The sequence below is a fragment of the Magnolia sinica genome, chromosome 14 (assembly GCF_029962835.1).
Source record: "Magnolia sinica isolate HGM2019 chromosome 14, MsV1, whole genome shotgun sequence".
NCBI lineage: Eukaryota > Viridiplantae > Streptophyta > Magnoliopsida > Magnoliales > Magnoliaceae > Magnolia > Magnolia sinica.
The window spans coordinates 50260324-50276703 of record NC_080586.1 but is presented as its reverse complement, the minus strand read 5'-3'; positions in this window follow the sequence as shown (position 1 = coordinate 50276703).

Below are 16380 nucleotides of genomic sequence, written 5' to 3'. Positions count from 1 at the left end.
GAGATGGTGGATTTGATATTTTGGTATGGGAGAGGCTTTCTAAGTGTTTGGGAGCAATGGAGAGGAGTGAGATGGGAGGAAATAGGGTTATTGAGTCTTTATTTGCAAGGAAGGCGGGCCCCACGTGTGTATGTGGCAAATGAGGAGGGAATCCACGACTGAATGTCGGGCGCAGTGCCGCCGGGGCTTTTGGACGTTGGGCGATGGTGGCGCCCGCTCAGGAACGGTGGCACCGAGACTCTGGAGTGTCGGGCGTCGGTCGGGGGCTGTGGCACCAGGTCTCTGGACCCTTGGGCGGGGTGCGGTTGGGCGTTGTGGCGCCAGCTAGTCATTTTCTCCGCATGGTCTATTTACTTTGTGATTTTTTGGGCACCGGTAAGGCCCACGGGGAAGTACCATATATGAATTTGGGGTAGGAGAGGCCATTCTACACAGTAGACCTATTCGTTTCATGATATTACTCCCAGTTATGGGTCAAAATCTCATTTTTCTACCATTCCACTATTTTCGATAAATTTATATTCCCCCTAAATCTCTACCCCTGAATGGGTCGGGACTATCAAATTTAACTTAGAATTAGCTCATTTGGACTTGGATGTCGGCTTTGACCGACAAATCTTTCGATTTTCAGTCTATTCTTGTTGATGCGCCGATAAACATTAAGACTCTCAGACCCAATTCTTAGCGACACCACACTCCCTATCGCTATTGCGTCCCTTCCTAAGTTAGTGGATGCGTTAGTGAGTTCATGACCCATGGCCCAATTAATTTTAAACTATTGCTCTGATACCAACTTGTAACGCCCTAGAATTTAAGGGTCGTGTACACACTCGACTCCCGATTTTTCGGGTGTCAGTTATAATCGATTTTACTAAATTGTGATTAATCAAGTTTAAAGGTGCAACATGGAATTACTTGAACATGAGGCATATCCACAACTAGACTACTGAACTGAAAGAGATTAATATATACAGGTTCAAAAGAATATAAATGGGTCACACAAGGTGTTGCTCGATAAAACACAAAAAAAGAATCATATGTCCAAAAGAATAGTGCGCTGAGCCCGCTACTCAGCGATCCAGAATCTAGTCTCCTAAGCCGATGGAGAACCGCCCATCAACTGAAAGTAGGACAGGTCGTCCTCCTCGTCAAGACTTGCATCGCCAAGCTCCTCGTACTCTGTGTCACTTGCATCTACAGGAGAGTCTAGTTGGTGTTTTAAAACACTGTCCCAGAGTGGGTGTGAGTGATCAACTTAGTGGGTGTTAGTAATCTGAAGTTGTAATAAGCATCAATTATATTATGAATTTAATGAAAGACAATCATTCATAAACACCTGACTAATCTTATTAATGCATATGCATGCTAGATTATATGATGCATGCCCTCGCCACAATGCTCCCTTAATCGACTCCGACTAACGATCGCGTATGAACAACACTCCATTGTGACCTCGACTGCCGAGTCGCCAACCTAGCTAGTGCGATGCGATGATAATGTTAACTGAGTTTTTAATTAATTCCATTCGTCCAACAGGTTGGGAAAACTGATACACCCTACGTATCAATGCCCTGAACTGGTTGTGAGGCCAAGACCCCCCAACGTGTGAGGCCAAGACCCCGCAATCCTTGATCCCGTCTGGTTCTCCATCCCCGACTTTAAGCACATGGGGAGTGCTGAGAAAAGGGATCACTCGCGGTCACTATAAGGAAGCTCGTCGCCCCAGCGTAGGCCGACAGCTTAGACATAGTGTCCCATTTCACCATGCCCGGCTCACGAGGCGGTGGATCGGTTTCAATTTGGTTATCAATGGGCTACAACGGTTGAAGGGTGTTCCAGGTTCCATATATGTGTGAGCAGACAGGGCTAACAAGCAAGGTTGGTCAGTATGTAGACTAGACCTTACGAGTTCAGGCAGGCATGTGACAGATGACATCGGGTATGAGTGACCCATGTAGTCTAACTACTGTTGCCCACACGCGGCCGCCCAAATCCATGGGTCTAGCCTTAGGATAGTCCTACCAATGGGACCACCTTCACTCTCCTCATATTCCTGACCAACCCGAGGGTTTGATGGTAGTCTATATCATGTCAACTATCAGGTTTATCAACTAGCATAAGCAAGATCATGAGTTTATATTTTTCCCAACACACAATTCAGATTTATCCTAACAAGCAAGGTTAACAATATCAGGAAACAAAAATGCATGTGTTTTGTGTGGGTTAGTGAGGAAGTTAAGCACTTCATATATCCCATAGAACTAAAAATGCACAAGAGTAACAAATCATACATACTATAAGGCAACATCATACAAGAATCGACACGACATGAACATGCAAGCATCCATTTACACCAAGTCATGAGAAGCAACAACATTCCTTAACAATCTATATTAATCATGAGAACTAACAACATTCCATAACAATCATGACAAGCAACAACATTTCATAACAATCCATATTAATTGATGAAATCGAAAGTGAGGTCCTTCCTAGGTTTCTCTAGATTCTCTCGATACATCATCCAAGCAATCAAAATCATTAGACTCATATTATAATTGGTGCTAGGCTACTTAAGGATAATATTCCACACCTGTGGATCGTTGAAGACTTGAAAAATGACCTAGGAGCATGGATTTTGAGGTCGATCAGCCAGAATCCTTAAAGCAAGCACTTGTATGTTAGAATTCCAAGCTAATCCCTTCTCAACACAAGGTTTCAAGAAAAAGAGATGAGGGATTTACCTAGATGATCAACGGAAGCGATTCTTGCGGTTGAGGCGTAGGGTTTTCTTGAAGAAGAGGTAGGGAGTTGCAAGATTGGGTTTCTTGGGCCCCACCTCGATCTAAGGTCCACCCACATTCTTCTTCACTCTCTCCTTTTCTCCTTACTCTCTCTTTACTCCCTGGTGGTAGTAGTAATGGTGAGAGTTATGAGATAAGGAGCTAGGGCTTTATTTCCTAGACTTGGGCCCTTTGGCCTTAAGTTTTCTAAAATGCCCACAATAGCCCTCTAGGACTTCTTATTGGATTTGGGTCGGCCCCAACACCCCCTTGGCCACCAAATTTGGTGTGTAGGTGTCTCATGGCCTGATGAGGGGCCATACAAAATTTGGGGACAAACGGATGTGGGGTTTTGTCCCACGGCTCTAATTTAGATGGCCCTACGAGGTCCATTCCAGTTGTTGAGACATTTCTAGTGGCCCTTTGGCCATGAAACTAATAGGATAGGTGCTCTATGGCCCAATGAAGGGCCATGCAAAATTTGAGAATGATCGGATATGGAGTTTGATCGCACGGGTCCGATTTGCGATCAACGGTCACCGTTCCACGATTGGGTCCTAGAGTTTGTGGACGGGTGTAGAAAAATACATTAGACCTTCATCAAAAATATAGAAGAGATTTGACAACTGGAAAGCCTAAAATCTCAGTTTTATTTACAAGTGCCAGATTTTAATTTTGGCCTTGAGTGGGTTGCATTTGGCAAGTGTCGTTGGAATGGTGCGGATAATTAATTTCTGGGTATCCACTGAGTCCGTGGTCCTTGATGGACCACAAGCCCAGTGATATCTATGGTTCCCTAAATTTTTAAATTTTTCTGACCTTCTTTGGTCGCTATATGGCCCGCACGGGTTGTTTCTAAGTGTAAACAGGCTATCTGGCATGACGACCCGCTCTTGGTCCAATCATAACCTAACTGGTCTACTCTAATGGGCTAATGCTAGGTTAATTTACATGTGGTACCCCACCACGAGTAGTTTAACGAACGATCCTACAGCAAATCCTATGTGGACGCCTCAGGACATGTTCTGGTTGGACAGGACGTTACACAAAGCACCGACCAACAGCCAATGGCTGATGGCACCACGGTAAGGGGAGTAGCTAATCCGTTTCTGTGAGAGGATGTGACTGGCGCTCCTCGAGCTCCGAGTTGTACGAACAATTCAAAGGAGATTAAAGTTATATGGGCCCCACAGTGATGTATTTATTATATCTACATCGTTCATATATTTTTAGAGATCATCGTAGAGTATTATCTAAAAAATGAATAATATCCAAAGATCATCTGCACCACACCACACGTAGTAGCAGCGAATGATTTTCACCATTAAATATTTCGTGTGGTCCACTTGATAGTTAGATCTGTCTTATTTTTCATCTCAATCCTTATAACGAGCTCGCCAAATGGATGGATGGTTTAGAGATAACACATACCCCATGATGAGACCCATATAACTTGCTAAGGTTGTTACAGCAAGTCCCCACTCACTTTGTGTGTGTGTGTGTGTGTGTGTGTGTGTGTGTGTGTGTGTGTGTGTGTGTATTTATTTATTTATATAAACAAAGTCATAACTCACTGTGCTTTCGTGCAGTGCACATTAATATATATGTTCGGTAAAAACATGAATAGGGCAACGGATAGTTTTTTTGGATTTATGTGGGGCCCACCTTGATGTATATGTTTTATCTAAGCCGTTCATCCATTTTGAAATATCATTTTAGGCCTTGAGCATAAAAAGGAGATATATTAAAGGCTGAAGTGGACCACACTACATGAAACAGTTGGATTAAATTCCTATGATCCGAATCCTACCGAACCCGATCTGACTTAGTACCCTGACTGAGTCGGACTCGGTTCAAGGTTAGGCTAACCATGTATCGGATCAGCCTGAGTCAGATAACTCAGTCTCGGTTCCAGATCGAATCGAGTTCGGGTCAGGCCATTGACTTTTCGGATTTGGTCGAGTTGGACCCAATCTGGGCCGATCTGGACCGATGCCCAGCTCTACTAATCCGCGCCCTATATAATCTACTTGTCTTCTCTGGAAGTTGGCTGGTGTACCACACATTAGCTATATAGCTCGTGTAGATACGTGTGGTGTGAATCTCTGGGTTGTACAGATAGCTCAAAAGATATCAAAGTTACATGGGCCTCACAATGATATATTTATTATATCCACACCATTCATCTATTTTTTAGAGATCCTTTTAGAGCATTAGACAAAAAATGAATCATATCCAAAACTCAAATGGACCACTCCAAAAATAGCAGGTTAAAAAATTTATTGGGCCCACCATAACGTTTATTTTCCATCCAATCTGTTAATAGGGTAAAAAATACATTGATGAAGAGGAAACAAAATTTCATATTGATCCGAAACTTTTGTTACCCCAAAAGGGTTTCAATGGTAGACCTTCAATCCCCCACTGCATTTTGTAGTGTGATCTAATTGATCTTTAGATCTGTCTTATTTTTAGCCTAAAGTCTTAAGTCGAGCTCGCCAAATGGATGGATGGTTTGGATAGAACACATACCTCATGATGAGTCCCACAGAACTTGTTGACGTCAATACAGCTATATACTTGGTGTGTGGTACACCAGCCAATCCGATTCCTAGGGGTGTACATTAGGCCAAACTGAGTCAAACTGGGCTCAACTCGGCCCGATCACCAGCCAAACCTAGCCCGAACCGAGTCAATAATCGGGCGAGTTCGGGCCAGTTTCGAACCTTACAGTAAGTTCATGGGTCGGGCGGCGTTCTCACTTCTCTGTCTTAAATGGTTAGGGTAAGGATTTAGGAATATATATATATATATATATATATATATATATATATATATATATATATATGGTCGAGTCGGGCCAGGTCGAGTCAGGTTTCGGACCGAGTCGGGCCGAACTGAGACCTGTTCGAACTCGGCCCAAACTCAGTACTTAGTTCCGAGTCAGGCCGAGTCGAGCTTTTTCAGGCCGAGTCGAGCGAGTTAACCGGGCTAGCCCGGTTCTTGTACATCCCTACTGCTTCCTTCTTATCCTTGGCAGATGACGAATCTGATGGTTAGGATTGGCTGACAAGTGCAAATCTTGGGGGCCCATCCAAATCACGTCCCAAGAAGATCTACAATGATGCACATACACGTGTGTATGATGGAGATTGATTGTGCTCGTGATTTGAATTCCTTGGCATGTTAAATTTGAAGTATGACATTTTGCGTTTAGAAAGAATTATTTGCAGACTGGCTACCAGTTGCCCTACAGCCTTAATTTCTTAGACCCTAGCAGTGGTGTGTTGATGCGTCGGGTGTTGTGGGGCCCAACAGGATGGATATGGATTTGTTTTTTTTTTCTTGGATGAGAATGAATGAAGAAATGCTACATTGTCCCATATCCAATCTATGATTCCGTGAAAGATGGGATCAGTGAATGAAAAACTACTGATATTTCATATCTGTGAGATCCTGAATATTGTACTGAAGTTCTTCGGTTTTCCCCCCACATTTTAGAGCATGTAGCCATAAATGAAGCAGATCTTAAGATCAAGTGGACCACATCACAAGAAATTGTAGTGATGGAACACCCACCATTAAAGTTTTGGATCAGGCTGATATTTGCTTTGTCCTTCCAGCTAGGTCCAAGTGACTTTATCAACAGGTTGGATGGCAAATAAACATTACAGTGTATCCTAGAAAGGTTTCAATAGTAGATCTCATTATCACAACTATTTCCCATGGTGTGTCGGCTCGAGCTTGGGATCTGCTTCAATTTTTTGTCTCATGTACTAAAATGAGCTGAAAAAACAAATACATTGTTTGGATATAAAACACATACATCAAGTTAGCCCAGAATAGCCAACAGATCAACACACTACTAATAAGGTTGTGATGGCAACACCACCTAATCCGTGTCCCAATTACTTAGGCATGCTAAGGACCTAACTAGGTGACTTGCTAGCATGCCTCGTAATTCACAGTGTGCACCCTTATATTAGAGTCATGGACTATGACTCGTACATAATGTGCAATTAAACTAAATATTCATATTGTTTTTCTAGAGTCTCACAATTAATTCATTTTGATATTCAATCATCCTAAGCATTCACATACATCAGCCAACGAAAAGAATTCAAAATCATTCAGCCCATATGTTTCATATTTCCATACAGTACTACTCACTATATTACAACCATTCATTTGTGGCTTTATTAAACCAGTGACTAAACAAATACTTTAAAATGTTCAAAATTCTCAATTGCTCAACTATGATCAACTCTGAAATATAATTAAAGAAAATAAAATACATTCCAACCCAATATGCTAGTAATTCAATGCATTCAACTTGTCTTCTTTGAGATAGGACCACTGCCCCTGTGGATCATCTATCGATTCAACTTCTTGTCCTAGGAATTGAGCAATTGTTTCATCTTTTACAAAATTTATATTTTTCCATTAATATATTGTCAGTTGGCCAAGCCAATTGAGTGAGCCCATCATGGTTCATGCACATCATAATTAAAATAGGAATACATAAATGTTATAAGATGCATGGATGCGTGAATGCATCAAATGGGTTGATCCATCCACTTGATTGAGTTGGATTCCATCAACCCACATCTCACCTTCTAAGGTAGGCTTCCACCATCTTGGTGGGCTCCACACATTGTGGGCATCCATGAATGGTCCCTGAGGACCTAGTACCGTAGGTTCCTATAGGTTTGTTAGGGCATGCCCCTGAGAATCAGTGTAGGAATGCTATGCATGATGTGGATGAATGACATAAAAATGATCGATGCATTATATTAAAAGTAATCACATATATCATCATAATTCAATAATATCATTTCAACTTAGACAAATTTAGCAAAGCAATCTATACAACAGAATGCAGTAAACAAAGCAATCATATAACTATTTTAATTACAACTAAGAGGAAACATGTTGGGAGCACTCACCTGAAATCTGGTGATGTGGATTCCAAGATATTACCTCAAATTCAATCAGTTTGTAATCACCTAAATAATCGTAATTCAAATTATATTTCTATTAGTGTACATTTGTACAAATCAACCCACCTTGGTTAACCAATTTTCCCAATTTTAAAATTCGTATAGAAATTAAGTCATTGATCATGGTTTTGTAAAAATTTAGAATGATTTCTTTTCAATGTGGGGCCCACTCAAAATAACCAGGTGTTTTAACTATTTATGTGTTCCAAGAAAATAAAGGGTTATAACTAATTTGCATCATATAATTAAAACAATGAAGTTTTAATTGAATAGATTGATCGACACTGCCACCAATCAATGGATGTTCAATCAAAATTCACTTCAATCAATCGAAATCAATTCAAATTTTCAACACAACTCGCTGGACACTTTTTATCTTCTTTGATCGGTCGAAAATGCTTGTTCGATCAATCGAACAGTACCTTCGATCAATCGAACTACCCTGTCAATTGGTCGATCTAATTTCAAATTTCAGACTTTGGTTGCTGGATATTCTGGGCCTCTTTCGATTGATCGATCTAACACTTTTGAACATAGTCTAGGTGATTCAAATCTTTTAACATTTTGGGTTTTCTTATTTCTCTTGTTTTAAATGATTCCTTGATCATATGGGAGAGATCTAAACCATCCATTGAATCATAAAATCCCTCATTATGGATGGAATAGTATATCATTTAAATCCATACCATCCATGATTAAAACTTATAGATCAAGCATGTTTTGTATGATTCATTTTCTTCATTTTTATGGTCCATCAAATGGTCAAATCCACCCACACTTTATGGATATTAAGTTAGATCAATCACATATTATGCGTGATTGGTTAGGATCGGATCCAATCCGTCCGATCATTATCATATAATCTAATATGGAAACAAATATATATGGTTAGATCTGATTGACGTAGCCCACCATATGATCTGGTCAACTGAAAATTTAGAATCCTAACATGTTTCGATCCTCAGGATTAAATGATACGCCCTGATTAGATCTAAGACCATTTATTTGACATAATTGATCTCTATATGAATGAAAATTTCTAACCAGATCTAAATCTTATATCTTTTTTTCTCCAATCTCCCAATGGGCCAATGTTAGATTGCGTGACCGATCCACAATGTCCATAATGAAGATCTAGAAAAATGAAGCTAAATGCATAAATTAAAGAGAAAATAAAACATTAGACTTACCAATCAAACTCTTTCAGAACTCTCTCTCTCTCTCTCTCTCTCTAGGGTTCTCACTCTTTTAGGTTTTTTGTAAGAGAAAATTATCTCTTGCATCCTCTTAACGAGAGAGTTGTTTTAAATAAGGTAGGATGAGCACATCCTTCCTTATCCAAAAGTTTGAAAAATTTTCAAGAATTTAGCAAAAAGTTATTATTACAGTTACATGACAAAATTTTGAATTCTTTCAGGAATTTAGCAAAAATTTATTATTATAGTTACATGAATCGATTCTCCAACCTTATCTGCAACCGAGAGTGGCAGTGATATAAGTCGATCCCTCAATCTCTCTCTCAACTAAGAGTGTCTCTACCAACCAGCTACATGATTTGTTTTTACTCTTATTTTAAAATTTGAATTCATAACTATTAATTATGATTTCAAAATTTACCAAAATTTAAATTTATTACACTCTACCCCCCTTAAAAAAATTAATTATCGAAATTTACCTTAATTATTCTTCGTGCAAGTGGGGATACTTTTTTTGCAGCTCAACTTCATGCTCATATGATACATCATCTGCTCTGTGATGATTCCATAATATCTTGACCAATGATATAGTCTTAGTTCGTAATGCATGCTTTTTTTGGTTCAAGATGTGTAATGTGATTGAACTCAAATGTTGACAACCCTAAGTGCAGGGCTATGATACACTAATAACTCGCTGAGACCGAGCTCGAATTGTAACATCCCAAATTTTCACAATCAGAGTTTATACTCATGCCTGGGAAAGCCGGGTGTTAATAGCATATAAATTGGATGCTTTAAAAATTGCCCCCTTTTTTCATTTAAATCACATCTAGATACATTCATTAAGGTAATCATTCATGAGAATAAAATTTACTGTATTTATTATTTCATTAGAGTAAAAGAATTTAACAATTTATCAAATGCCCTCTCAATGGGAGCTTATTATATTATCGAGTTCGCAGCGGAAGTATAAAACTAAATCATAAAATTATCTTCTTATTCTTTCAGTATAATCTTCTATAAGGAGATGGTCCTCTAGGTCTTCGATTTGTACATCACCTACATCATCTGTATGGTTGGAGAGAGTCAATGACCTATTCATAGTGATGGTTATCCTTTAAGATTAATAATAATTCAAGAGATTCATAAAAGTAATGTAAGGGTTCTAATACGTCTCGTACTCCACTACTACAAGGAGTATCAGTATGCGCAAACAACCTACATAAAATACATGCCTAACAAAGTGTGTGTGGCTCATCATACGTAGTGATCATCATAATGTGAAATATAATTCATAGAAAACCCGACTCGACCCTCATCTCATAACTACGAATATTTACCGGCATGGCTAACGCTACTGTAGATTTACATGAACACCTTGAGGTGGCATAACACATGAGTCGGATGAATTACGTGACACGATTTGTTCATGGAGCAACTATTTGTGACATCCAATCCCATAAGTGATGTAACACGCATTGCGAATTACTTACATCAATTTGTGCACATCTACCCAAAAATCCATGGAATTACGTGACGACTAAGAGGGTCTCTACCCAGAGCGCATTACGTCCATGATATAATAATTGAATCACTAGTTGTGATACCTTCAACACATCACTTACATCAAAGTAATGTAAACTGAATCATAAGAGTTCTAGAATATCAAGACACATGCCCAAACCTTAACGGTAAATAGCACAAGGCTAGTAAAGTAAGGAGGAGAGTAGCAATGGCTAACTCACAAAGAGAAGAGTGGCAATAGTCAACTCAACAAAGATGAGAGTAGCAATAATTAACTCAACAAAGAGGAGAGTGGCAATAGCCAACGCAATAATAAAAAGAGTGGCAATAACCAACTTAATAAAGAGAAGAGTAGCAAGGGCTAACTCAACAAATTGATAAAAGCAAGGGCAAGGCTTCTATCCATGGCCTCACGTAAATTCATAAAGATCATGCATAATTTAAGTCATACCAAAATTTTCAAAGAATAAATAATTAATGTTGGTAAATTAAACAATTGCAGGGAAGTTCACAGTATCATGAAAGCATGTAAAAGGCAAGATAATTTCATCTTAAATCAAGTAAGCTTAAAGGAGAAAAACCTTCACCTTTGAAGATAAATCACCTATTAATTGCTAGGGTTTGGTGAATTTGTACTTTACGACTGAGATCTAATCATGATTAACACACTTTATGTGGTTAGATTTAATTACACATGGTTCATATAGTTAAGATAAATGGCTAGGGTTGGGCCCGCGATGTAGGTTTGGAGTAATACACTTTAATGATTTAATTTGAAAATCTAAACTATGTTATTATACATGTGGCAATCTTACCTTTTACTGCGCTCTGGATCTCAACTCAACAACTTGAATATAGCTCATCGCATGCGAAGTCAGCAAATTTTTCATTGAGTCAACTCAGCGCTACCCGAACTTTATCTTTCTTTTAGTTTTCTTCTTCTTCTTCTTCTTCTTCTTCTACTTCTTTTACTTTTCCCTTTTTTTTTTCTGAAAGGTCGGACAAAGGATTTGGACAACCAGAACCACAACCTGACTGAACCCAACCGAGTTAACTTGGTTCAGCATGCACGCAATCTTCTCTCCTTTCTAACGACCTCTCTCTCTCTCTTCTTTCTCTCTCTCTTTCCCTTTTAAGATATAGGCATGTATTCTCTCTCTCTCTCTTTATGTGATCTGGTTTCTTAATGAGGTGGGGTTTTATTAGGCTTATAGATGCTTCCTGAAAGTTATCTTGGAAGGAAAACTCGCCGGCCAACATGGCTTTAACCCATGCACAACCAGCGTGCGGAATATGTTTGCTTGTGTTATTTTATTTTCCTTTTTAAAAAAAATCTGTAGTTCGCTTCCTATTTAATGGTCAGATCTTGATTGGATTATGGTTTATATGATAATATTTTGAGTCATGTAATGATCATTTTGGATTCCTATTACGTGGTCAGTCACAAATTAGTGGTTGTTGTTTCTTGGTGAGGAAGATGACATGTGTTAATGGGAGATTCACACATGTGTTGTTTCCCTTCAATTAGCTTTCATTGGATGGTTAAGATTTATTGTAGGAAGCTCAGAGATGCTTTAAATCGAAGCTCCAGAGCCGTTTGTTTGGTCGTTTCACGAATCCTTGTGGCGGTTGGTTTTCTCCATGTCATTATAGCGAGTCTGCAAGACTCGGCAACCCCGAGCTTCGTGGGATTTCCCGGTTCCTCTTGAGTTCAAAGTTAGATTCGGAAACATTCCTAGAATCGATGGTTCAAATCTTACTTGAGTCCAATTTGAAAGTTCCGGTGGGAGGGTTTCTCTCGAGCATGAATTTCTCGTGCGTTGTTACATGGTGTGGAAGTTACACCTTCCGCTTGGTTGTACGAAATAAGTGGGATCCACTATGATGAGTTGTCAATAAATCCACTCCCTTCATTGGTTTCACGGGGTCGTGTTGGGCCATGGGTCCAAAAATGAAGCAGATTCGAGTCTTAGGTTAGATTATCTTGAAAACTCTCCTAGTGAGTGCCAAAATGGACTTGATCTACATTAATGGTCCACATTTAATAATTAGGGATCAATTTTGAAGGGAATGTGTAAGATAGGCAAATGATTGGGCAAAATTTGGTGGTTGATTGATGGTGGAAAAGGCTTAGATCTAAATTTTCACCTTTTGTGTTAAAAGGAAGGAATTGGCTTCCGTATTCAACTGTGTCAGATCATAGATCGGGGTCTAAATTTTGTATAAACTCGTAGTAATATGAGACCATGGTCTAAATTTAAGTTGCGATGGATGAAGGAAAGTGGTTAAATCGGAAGATCCAGATTTATAAGGAGTTGGTAAGCCTTAACAGGATAACTTTGCGCCTACCAAAGTGAGGTCTTTATATTTCACACTTAGTTCATATGATAAGCAATCCAAGTCGTTTATATGAAGGGAAATATTCTACTGCGGCTACCCACGAGTTTTCTTCACTCGATGGACACCAAAATCAATGGTTAAGGGGTTGATTTGTTAATTGGGTCACTTTCACAATGATCTAAGGGTTGAAATTCGACGCGTATGGTTAATTTATGATAATTAGGCCTATTATAAAATTTCACATGAAACGGATCATGAGAACTGCGTGGTTTGGAATTCAATGGTATAGGTTAATGACATTTTCATAATTATTGTTGATCTAAGAGTTTTGTGGAATTTAATGGTTCTACATGGTTACATGCACATTCTTAAACAATTCTTACAAAAGGACATACATCTAAATCACCATGGATAAGGAGTTATTTACTAATTTAATTAAGGGACGACACATATACCAAACCTTATGATGGATGGTCTTATCTTAAAATCAACGGTCGGATAACTTGATCTATGGATGAAGATTATTCCCAACGTTCATATTCGCTTTGGAGAATAGATGTAAGGTTTAGATAGCTAGATTTGTATCATACACATGTACATGTTAAGTTAAGTTTCATGGTAACACTCAAGAACTTTCAATACTCAGGTATTGAAAAGTTCGGAGTGTTACGAATCCAAAGGGAGTGGGAAACACAGCCTAGAGCTAATCCAAGTATAATGGTATGTTTGGGTTTTTAATCTAGCAAGATAAGAGGGTTTTAAAATAATAAATAAATAAAAGATTAAGGATCCAGGAATCCACTTATAGCAATCACAATTTTCAATTTACTGAATCAATGTATATCTCAATTGGGATCGAAGTCCTATCCTATCCAATTGATTGATTCTCTTATGAAGTGCTCAGACATCAATCGTAGGAAATCAAAAGTGTCTAACATCAATCGTAGGGAATCAAAAGTGTCTAAAGTACTCAGATGCGGCATTTGATCAATCAATTATACAAATTGATTCCTTCTCTAATTCAAGTTGAACGATTGTTAAATCAAAGCGTTCATTGTACCTAGAGTGCACAACAAATGCATAAACAAACAACTCAAATACTTTAAAGAAAATCTAAATCAATTCAATCTAATTTCATCATTCAAAATAATGTTACTGATTCAAATAAACTAAATAATATAATTAAACTACAAACTTCATCCCTTATCCTTAATTAAGAGATTAGCCTAGCATGGCTAACATCTTATAAAGAAAAACAAAAGAAAAACTAGAAAGACAAATTAGAATTGAGGTGAACAATAAGAAAAACTGCTTACCATACCTAGGTCTTTCTCCCAAGCCCTAATTCATACTTGAAAGCCTAAAACATTCTTTTAAATAGGAAAAATTCGCACCAACTTTGAACCACTTCAATTTTTATAATTTTATTATGCTTCACCTGTGGCCAATTGTAGCCTTCGGTTGCACCAAATTAGTATTTGGTTGTAGCCGAATTTATCCAATTTCAATATGAAGTCTATATCTCCCATAGGTCGCACTGAACCCCACTTCGATTACACTGAATTTGGCTTCAGTCACACCTAAAGTTGAGTGAATTATCATTGTTTCTTACTGGAGTTTTTTGTGCATATTCAGTTGGATCAAACCAACCTTCACTGGCACCGAACAATCTATTTATTCTATTAATGCTCTTTGTGATTTTTTCAGCCTTTTGTTTTTCCTTTGCACATGGTTTTCTTAAATCTTTGGCATGTGAATTCTTCATTAATATTCTCCAAATCTTCAAATCTTTATCTTCTTCAAGCTCGCTAACTTTTTGAGCTTTAAATCCATCTTTTAAACGTGTATTTATCTTTAAGTCCCAAAAGCTACTTACATAAAGAAAACATACATAATTATGTCGAATTAACAGTTAAATACTAAGAAAGCTAATGCAATTGAAAGGATAAATATGCAATATTTAGATATTATCATACCCCTAACAAGCATTTTACTAGTCTTGAGCAAAACATGCGAAGGCTACTTCGAAACCAGATGAACAATTTCCTTAAGCTCAAGCAATTTTAAACACAATCCAAATTATATAAATTTAAAATACACTAATGTAAAGAACTACTTTCACCTAAACTCTAGCACTTGGCAATTGTCCTAAACAGATTCAAAGCATTAATCTTTTAATTAGAAAAAGTCTACACATTGAGTTCCATGGGTACATAGTGAAGTCTAGACTTATTGCAACCAAAGGTTCAATTATCTATTCTCATGATAACCTGGATAATCAAAAGAATACTTAGGATTACCAAAGTCTAAACTAAAATTTTCCTTACAGTTAATTATTCTACTCTTCAAGCTTTTGATTTTTCCATCGACTATTTTCACACTATTCTCAATCTTTTTTTTTTCTACTTTACAGTCTTTTTATTGAAATTTCAATAGATAACCGTTTTTTACGAAAACTATTTTTTTAGCTAGTATTACTTTTCCTTTTGTAACATCCCAAACTTTTCAATGCCCAAGTATTGAAAGTTCTTGAGTGTTACCATAAAATTTAACTTACTATGTACATGTGTACGATACCAAACTAGCCGTCCTAACCTTACATCTATTCTCCAATATGAACCCGACCCTTGGGAATAAATCTCCATTCATAGATCAAGCAATCCAACTGTTAGTTTTAAAGATAGACCATTACATCATCAAGAAACTCAAATTTAGGACTCTAACCACCTTGATAGATCAATCACATTAATCAAACCATCCATTGTCAACATCAAACCCCGAATCATCAAATCCACCGTTTATCAGGCCGCGTCATTCCGTGTTGAAACCCATTACGTAGCCAGATAATCCAACCATCGGATTATAGTAACAACCAATGGATGTCTTCTAAGATTAACTAAGAACCTTTAGGAAACATGAAGGTCGAATCGAAAAATCACATGACCATTGGATTGATGAGGATATGAAAATAAGAACCAAATCAGTGGACCCACCATTCACAAGGTCTAGGACACCCAACGTATAAATCTTCCAACTGATCGACTCAATTAGGCCATCACACCACTAAAACCATCGGTTCCCACTTCAATAAGCCCTTGGACTATTTGGATAGTAGGCGATCAGATTTAGAATTGATTCGACCATCGAATTGATGATGATCAATAGTAACTCAAGTTAACTAAGGGTGGCCCACTTGAGCTTTAGACCTGCCTGATCTCTGGCTAGGGGCTCCATTTGGACCTAAGAAAACTGATGGATTTCTCACGGACATCATTGTGGACCCCATGCACATGGTGTGTGTGCTCGGGACATGCGGACCCGATGTGCACTGGACCGCATACGAGGTCAAAGGAGGTTTGACGTGATCCTTTTTTTAGAAAAGGACTCCCGCCTGCATCTAGATGAATGGACAATGTTCATTTGGGACACGTGGTGGCCCACCATAATCGTCCATCTAGAAAACATGGACCATCCATCACGCGCAGACCCCACCTTCGACCAAGGCCCAGTAAACTGCAGAGCATGATGCACGCCATG